This window comes from Chiloscyllium plagiosum, unplaced genomic scaffold, assembly GCF_037043375.1.
Source record: "Chiloscyllium plagiosum isolate Xiang-an unplaced genomic scaffold, Cpla_swu_hap1 HiC_scaffold_7, whole genome shotgun sequence".
Lineage (NCBI taxonomy): Eukaryota > Metazoa > Chordata > Chondrichthyes > Orectolobiformes > Hemiscylliidae > Chiloscyllium > Chiloscyllium plagiosum.
Window position 1 is genome coordinate 71,991,955 of NW_028270145.1, and position 8,854 is coordinate 72,000,808.

Genomic DNA, 8,854 nt, shown 5'->3' on the forward strand with positions numbered 1-8,854 from the left:
TAATTCCTGCTCTAGTTTGCTTTACCAAATCTCCCATTTATCTAAATTAAACTTCACCTACCACTCATTGGCCGAGTGATCAAGGTCTGGTTGTACTCTGAGATAATCTTCCTCACTCTCCATTACACCACCTATTTTAGTGTTACCTGCAAACTGACTAACCAAATCTCCTATATTCACATCCAAATAATTTATGTAAATGATGAAAAACAGTGGATCCAGAACCAATCCTTGTAATATTGCTGGTTACAGACCCCCAGTCCAAAAATCAATCCTCTACCACCACCCTCTATCTCCTAGTACCTCCAGATCCCATATGATCTAACATTACTACTCAGCCCACCATGCAGACTCTTGTCAAACATTTTGCTGAAGTCCACATAGGCAAAATCTATTGCTCTGCCTTTATTAATCATCTTTGTCACCTCTTCAAAAAATACTTAATCACGTCAGTGAGACATGATATGCCATGCACATGACTATCCCCAATCTGTCCTTGTTTTTCAAATACATGTAAATCCTGTCTTTCAGAAACCCCTCCATTAATTTACGCACCACTGACATAAGGCTCACTGGTTTTTAGATCCCTGGCTTTTATTACAGACTTTCTTAAATAATGGTACAATGTTAGCCAATATCCAATCTTCCCTGGCTGTCAATCATACAAAATTCTCAGCAAGGGGCCCAACAATTTCTTTCCAAGCTTCCAACAAAATTCTGGAAAACACCTGATCAGGTCAGGGAATTTATTAACCTTTATGTGCTTTAAGATTTCCAGCATCTTGTCTTCTTTAATATGAACTCTATTCAAGACATCACTGTTTATTTCCCCAAGTTCTCTAGCTTCCAAGTCTTTTTCCACAGTAAATACTGATGTGAAATATTCATTTAGTATCTCACCCATCTCCTGTGTTTCCACATGTAGATGATGACATTGTTCTTTAAGGGACCCTATTCTCTCCCTAGTTATTCTTTTGCCCTTAATATACTTATAGAAGTTCTTTGGATTCTCCTTTACCCTATTTGCCAAAGCAATCTCATGTGCGCATTATGCCCTCCCGATTTTCCTCTTAAGTGTACTCCTCCAGGGATTCACTCAATCCAAGCTGTCTATAACTGATATACATAACTGAGTAGATTGCTAGGCCATTTCAATGTTGACCAAATTATTGGTAGTCTTCAGATACGTATTGCTTCCCTAAAGGAAGGGTAGTAGTGAACCAGATGTTTGTTTTTTTCCTAACAATCCTGATCATCATTAGACTTTTTTTTAATTCAAGTTTTGCAAGCTATCTTGGAGGGATTTGAACTTAGGTTTCCAGAACGTTACCTGGGTCTCTAGATTACTGGTCTAGGATAATACAGCCATACTATCACTTCCCCCCAAGTCCAGAGCTGTGAATAATTGGAGAGACTCCAATTTTCATTCCATAACTGACTAGGAGTGTCTCCCACTTACTGCCTTGCCATTGGCATATTTTGGACTTACAAGTTGGCACTTGATCTATTTGGTCATGTCATGAACACACCTTCCTTGGCTATCAAGTGCTAAAGTAAGGCTTGAATGCAGAGCTTCTGGCTCGGAGGCAGGGAACAACATGCTTTACCACAAGACGTCTTTGAGGTTGATTTGAAATGGATCTCCATAAATCCTGCCTGACCCCCTAAGTATTTCTGGAATCTTTTTGTTTTTTATATCACATTTCCAGCATTTGTAATGTTTAGTTTTTGTGGTGATGACCTTTCATGATTTCAATGCTACTAAGCAACATTCTTGAGAGGGTGCAAAGAAAACATACAAAATATTTCCATCATAAGGAAACTGTTAATTTTAGATTGTATAAAACTGAAGTGACTGGAAAACTTTTGGATTGCTGTAAAACCTGCCTTATGCTTTAAAAAAGCACCCCTCTATCTCCAGCCTGGCAAAACACTTTTGAGACAAAAGCAAAGAAAAATGGGAAAGAATTAGAAAAAGTTGCAACTTTAATTGCATTGTTTTGTCACTTTTTATTTGAATTAAATTGTATATTTTTCCATAAATTAGCAACTATTCAATCAGTGCCTGATGTCCAAAGCTATTTCATAAGGAATCAAGTGTTTTACACTTGCAGCACATAACTTATTTTTAAACATGAATTTGTGAGCAGTAAACATCATACTCAGGACAGTCCTGAAACATTTTAATTATATTTTTGAATTTAATGGCATTGTTTACAGTAATTTGTGGCATGGTATAAATAATGTATATTTTTCAAGTATAAGAGAAATAATACTTTCAAGTGCTTTCTGATGGCAATGTGGCCAATAACCAATGGCCATAATATCTTTCCATTCGGTGAATCAACTGAACGAAGTAACCGTTGCTGTAACACTCATTGCACTGAGACTGCCTTGTACTCTTTCTATACGTGGAAGTAACAAAAATATTTCATACTCCTTTTGCTCCTGTGTTTTTTTTATGCATTTTGCTAAATTGGAAGCAAAAGATTAAAAATATGCAAAAAATCAATTTTTTGAAAAACAACCTATGCACATGTTTGTCAGACATGTCACACTTGATTGTACATGGCCATCTAAATTTCTAAAATAATGAGCAACATAGCAACAGGAGTAGGCCACTCAACACCCTAAGCCTGCTCTGCTATTCAACTAGTTAAAAATGTGTAAGGATTAAGCCAGTCACAAAACTAGTGCAAGGTTCCTGGATGTTATAAGACAGCTGAAGGCTGTTCTTCTGGTGGACCATAAATAGCCAGAAGTCATGGTCCTTGTTATTACCAATGACTTAGCTAGGAAAATGGCTGAGGTCCTGGAAGCAGATTTCAGAGCTGGGTAGAAGATTGAAAGCAGTCGACTCAGAATTGTTCCAAGTCCCATATGCTAGTGAGCATAGACACAGGAGACAAAAACCAAAGAACTGTGTATGCTGGAAATCCAAAACAAAAACAGAAACTCAGCAAGTCTGCAGCATATGTGAAGAGAAAGCAGAGTGAATAATTTGGTCCAGTGATCCTTCTTCATAAACAGGAGAATTGAGTGATTGAATAAAGGCTGGAAAGCTGGTGTAAGAGAAAGGACTTCAGATTTCTGGGGCATCAGGATTGGTTCTCAGGAACTGGGACCTGAACAAGATGAATGCATTGTATTTTAGCTGGATTGAGATTAGCATTCATGCAGGGAGATTTACTGGTACTGTTATAGAACGTTAAAACAAGATTGACCGGAGTATGGGAACCAAAGATCGAGAACAGATTCAAGGGAAGCATAATGAAAATAGAAGAGTAGTGGGCAAAACTATAAGATAGACAAAGATTCACAATGCCGAATCAGTTTAAGTGCAACAAAAGCAAAAAAAAGAAGCAAATTTTGGTGGGCATTGTTCAAAGGTCACCAAATTGTATTATTAATATCAAGGATGCTATAAGAAATTGGTGATGCATATAACATGGGTAATAATGTAATAATGTGTGACTTCAACTTGACTTTCAGTGTAGATTGGGTTAACCAAATCTACACTAATACTGTGGAAAATGAGTATCTGGAATTTGAATGTGATGAGTTTCCTGAACAATATGTTGAGTCAACAATGAATTGGGCTATTTTGGATTTAATGTTGTGTAGTGAGAAAAGGCTAATAAATAATCTTAGTGTAAAGTTTTCCAAAGATTTTACTTTTGCTTAGATAGAGGGGAACTAGTGGATATGGATTTGCAGAAAGCTTTTGATAAGGCACCAAACAAGAGATTAATAAGCAGAATTTGAGCACATGGGATTGTGGGGAATATACCTTTATGGATTGAGATTGCTTAATTTGCAGAAAGCAGAGAGAAGGATTAAATTAATCATTCTCAGAATGGTAGGCTATAACTAGTGTAGTGCTACAAGTGTCAGTGCTACGTTCACAACTGTTCACAATTTATATAAATAATTCAATTTCTGGGATGAAGGCTTTGACTTTTTAAGAACAGTTAAACAGGTTTTATTTATTCATTAAATTTTTGAAGAATGAGGGGTGATGTTATTCAAATGCAAGACTGTTAGGGGGCTAAATACGGTAGATGTTGAAGATGTTTCTACCAGTGAGAGCTTCTTGAACTAGGGGACATAGTTACAGAAAAAAAGAACACATTTAAATGTGAAATATGAAGGAATTCTTCTCTGAGAGGGTAGTGAATGTCTTGAATTCTCAACCTCAGAGATTTTTGGAGGCTAGACCACTGAAAATATTTAAAATGGAGCGGGATAACATATTTCCCCTGGTTAGTGACTCCGGAATCAAGGGGCATAATTTCAGGATAAGAGTTAGGTCATTTATCGCCTGAGGCATGAAAGAATTTCTTCTTCAAAGTAGTGAGTTTTCAGAATTCTCTACTCCAAAGCATTGTGGAAATTCAATCATTTTGGTAGGTTAAAGGAGAAAAAATCAGTACGTTTCTGGAGACTAATAATATTAGGAGTGAGTGTATGAGAAGGGTATTGAGGAGATCATCTGCCATGATCTAGAATGCTGAGACATGCTTGATGGACTGAATGGACCACTCCTGTTTCCTATGTTAAGATGATAAAATAACAGATGTACTTTGAATCTCTCTGGATTTTTACCTCAATTGTTCTCAAAAGCATGATGTCTTAATCATTGTGAGGTGGGCAGATTTTCTGTTGCAACATCTTTACTTTTGCAAGATTTGCTAAATCTCATGAAATTTTTTTTACAAGATTAGTTAAGTGTGAACCACAATATGTTATAAGGTATCATCAGATGGTAATTTCATAAATTAAACGCTACTTTTATTTTACCACCCCATTCTAAAATGTCACCCAAGTTTACAGACATGTTGCTTTTTGCTGTGAGAAGTCTAGCAAGGGGACATGGTATGTGATGAAAGAGTCACAAAAAATGCATGCACAATACCTTCAATCACAAGTCAGGTTGGTTAACAGTTTTAATGCAATGGTGCATTTGGCTTGAAGTAAAAGAAACCTATCTGTTTGTCATAACTACTGAACTGCTTTATGTAGCAGGCCACTATTTTGTTTGAATACTAAAGTCATGCCAAATAAGAAATTATTCCCATTAATGCAACTGTATAAATATTTCATTTCACCTATTGTAAAACAAACCTTTTTGCAAAATGGTAACTTTTGGAAGCCCCGGCATTATAATACCTGTACCATGCAATATACAACAAAGGTTTTGAGAATGTGAAGCTTCTAAGTTACTGTTGCTGGAAACATTAAGAAATCTAAGTTTTTGCATGAGATAGCTACAATACATTTCTTTGAAAGATGCAAGGTATGTCACAGATCAGTAATGTGTGATGGTGTGAACAAGGCTGGATGTCTCAAACAAGAAACATATGGTCACAAAGTCAAAATGCAGCTGTTTGAGATCCTTATTGGAGCTATGCTAAACTGGTTAACTAGATACAGCATAAAGCTGTAAATATATGTTTTGGCAACTTTCCCAACTCTGGAAAAAAAAAATTATGCATCTGTACAGCAAAACTTCTCACAAGGGACACTGAACTGATCTGCTCAATTTACCTTGTCCCAGATGTGCCTTTACTTCAGTCTTCTGAGGTCTCATAATGTATCGTAATGTCAAAGTTTTTGACACAAGTGGACGGTACAGAATCTGCTTATTCTTAAGTAGATAAGAAATAGGAACAAGAGTAGAACATACTACCCTCAAGCCTCCCACAAAAGTTCAATGTGGTCATAGCTGTTTTTTGTTTTCATTCAATCATGGGATGTGGGAGTCACTGAACAGGCTAACATTTATTAACATTCACTCATTGCCCAGAGGGCAGTTAAGTGTCAACCATACTGCTGTGGGTCTGGAGTCATGTGCAGACTTGCAGTTTCCTTCCCCAAAGGACATGAATGAACCAGATGGAGTTCCCCATCATCGACAATGATTTGATGATCATCATTAGACTCTTAATTCCAGATATTTGTTGAATTCAAATTACACCACTTGCCATGGTAGAATTTAAACATTGGTCTCCAAAACATTATGAGGGTCTCCCATGCCCTCCACCTAAACTCCTCACATACATTCGAGACACCACCCATGCCCTCCACCTAAACCCGGTTCTACCTCCTTCCCAAGATCCACAAGCCTGACCACCCTGGCTGACCCATTGTCTCAGCATGCTCCTGCCCCACTAAACTCATCCCCACCTACCTCAACACTGTCTTATCCCCCTAGTCCAGGAACTCTCCACATACGTTCGAGACACCACCCATGCCCTCCACCTCCTCCAAGACTTCCGTTTCCCCGGCCCCCAACGCCTCATCTTCACCATGGATATTCAATTCCTCTACACCTCCATCCGCCATGGCCAGGGCCTCCAAACCCTCTGTTTCTTCCTCTCCCGACATCCCCAGTAGTACCCTTCCATCGACACTCTCATTCATTTGGCTGAACTGGTCCTCACCCTTTACAATTTCTCCTTTGAATCCTCCCACTTCCTCCAGACCAAAGGGGTAGCCATGGGCCCTGGTATGGGCCCTAGCTATGCCTGTCTCTTTGTTTTCTACGTAGAACAGTCCATCTTGCGTAGTTACACCGGCACCACTCCCCACCTCTTCCTCCGCTACATTGATGACTGCATTGGTGCCACCTCGTGCTCCCGCGAGGAGGTTGAGCAATTCATCAACTTCACCAACACATTTCACCCTGACCTTAAATTTACCTGGACCATCTCTGACACCTCCCTCCCCTTCCAGGACCTCTCCATCTCCATTAACGACGACTGACTTGACACCGACATTTTTTACAAACCCACCAACTCCCACAGCTACCTGGATTACACCTCTTCCCACCCTACCCCCTGTAAAAATGCCATCCCGTATTCCCAATTCCTCTGCCTCTGCCGTTTCTGCTCCCAGGAGGACCAGTTCCACCACAGAACACACCAGATGGCCTTCTCTCTTTAGAGACCGCAATTTCCCTTCCCACATGGTTAAAGATGCCCTCCAACGCATCTCGTCTACATCCCGCAACTCCGCCCTCAGACCCCACTCCTCAAACCGTAACAAGGACAGAACGCCCCTGGTGCTCACCTTCCACCCTACCAACCTTTGCATAAACCAAATCATCCGCCGACATTTCCGCCACCTCCAAAAAGACCCTACCACCAGGGATATATTTCCCTCCCCACCCCTTTCCACCTTCTGCAAAGACCGTTCTCTCCGTGACTACCTGGTCAGGTCCACGCTCCCCAACAACCCACCATCCTGTCCTGGCACCTTCCCCTGCCACCGCAGGAATTGCAAAACCTGCGCCCACACCTCCTCCCTCACCTCCATCCAAGGCCCTAAAGGAGCCTTCCACATCCATCAAAGTTTTACCTTCACATCCACCAATATCATTTATTGTATCCGTTGCTCCTCTACATTGGGGAGACTGGACGCCTCCTAGCAGAACGCTTTAGGGAACATCTCTGGGACACCCGCACCAATCAACCACACCGCCCTGTGGCCCAACATTTCAACTACCCCTCCCACTCAGCTGAGGACATGGAGGTCCTGGGGCTCCTTCACCGCTGCTCCCTCACTACCCGACGCCTGGAGGAAGAACACCTCATCTTCCGCCTCGGAACACTTCAACCCCAGGGCATCAATGTGGATTTCACCAGTTTCCTCCTTTCCCCTTCCCCCACCTCACCCCAGTTCCAAACTTCCAGCTCAGCACCATTCCCATGACCTGTCCAACCGGCCTATCTTCTTTTCCACCTATCCACTCCACCCTCCTCTCTGACCTATCACCTTCATCCCCACCCCCACTCACCTAATGTACTCTATGCTACTTTCTCCGCACCCCCACCCTCCTCTCACTTATCTCTCCACCTTTCAGGCACTCTGCCTGTATTCCTGATGAAGGGCTTTTGCTCGAAACATTGATTTTACTGCTCCTCGGATGCTGTCTGAACTGCTATGCTTTTCCAGCACCACTCTACTCCAGAATCTGGTTTCCAGCATCTGCAGTCCTTGTTTTTACCTCTCTGGATTAATAATCTTGTGATAATAATATCACCCCTTGTTTTGTGCCTTGGTTATTTGCGAGTCCAAACGTCTGTCTAGTTCATCCCAAACAAGCCTGCAGAGGCGGCATGGTGGCTCAGTGGTTAGCACTGTTGCCTCACAGAGCCAGGGTCCTGGGTTTGATCCCTGCCTTGGGTGACTGTCTGTGTGGAGTTTGCACATCCTCCCCGTGTCTGGTGGGTTTCCTCCGGGTGATTTTCCTGCTCCTTGGATGTTTCCTGACCTGCTGTGCATTTCCAGCACCACTCTAATCTTCCTGCTAGAAAAGGTGCAAAACTTGACCTTCTTTTCGGCAACAAGGCAGGGCAGGTGGCTGAAGTGAAAGGGGAACACTTTGGGTCGAGTGACCATAATTCTACTACTTTTAAAATGGTTGTGGAAAAGGATAAGCCTTCCTTAAAAGTTAAAAGTTTTAATTGGAATATGGCAAATTTTAATGGTATAAGACAAGAACTTACAAAAGTTGATTGGAGTAGACTGCAGGTAAGAGGACATCTGGCAGGCCGCAGGCTTTCAAGACAAGAGTTCAACAATATTATGTTCCTGTTGCAGTGAAGGGTAAGGCTGGTAAGATTAAGGAACAATGGATGAATAAAGATCTTGAGGTTTACTCAAGAATAAAAGATAATCTTATCTTAGGTATAGACAACTGGAGTTCAAATGAATCTTTTAATCAATCTAAAGAGATTTTATTGTGGAGAGAGAAATACAGGCTAGAGAACTTAGGAAAATAAATATTGATGTTTTAAGAATAGTTCACATTACAGAAGAGGAAGTTCTGGAGGTATTACAGAATATAAAA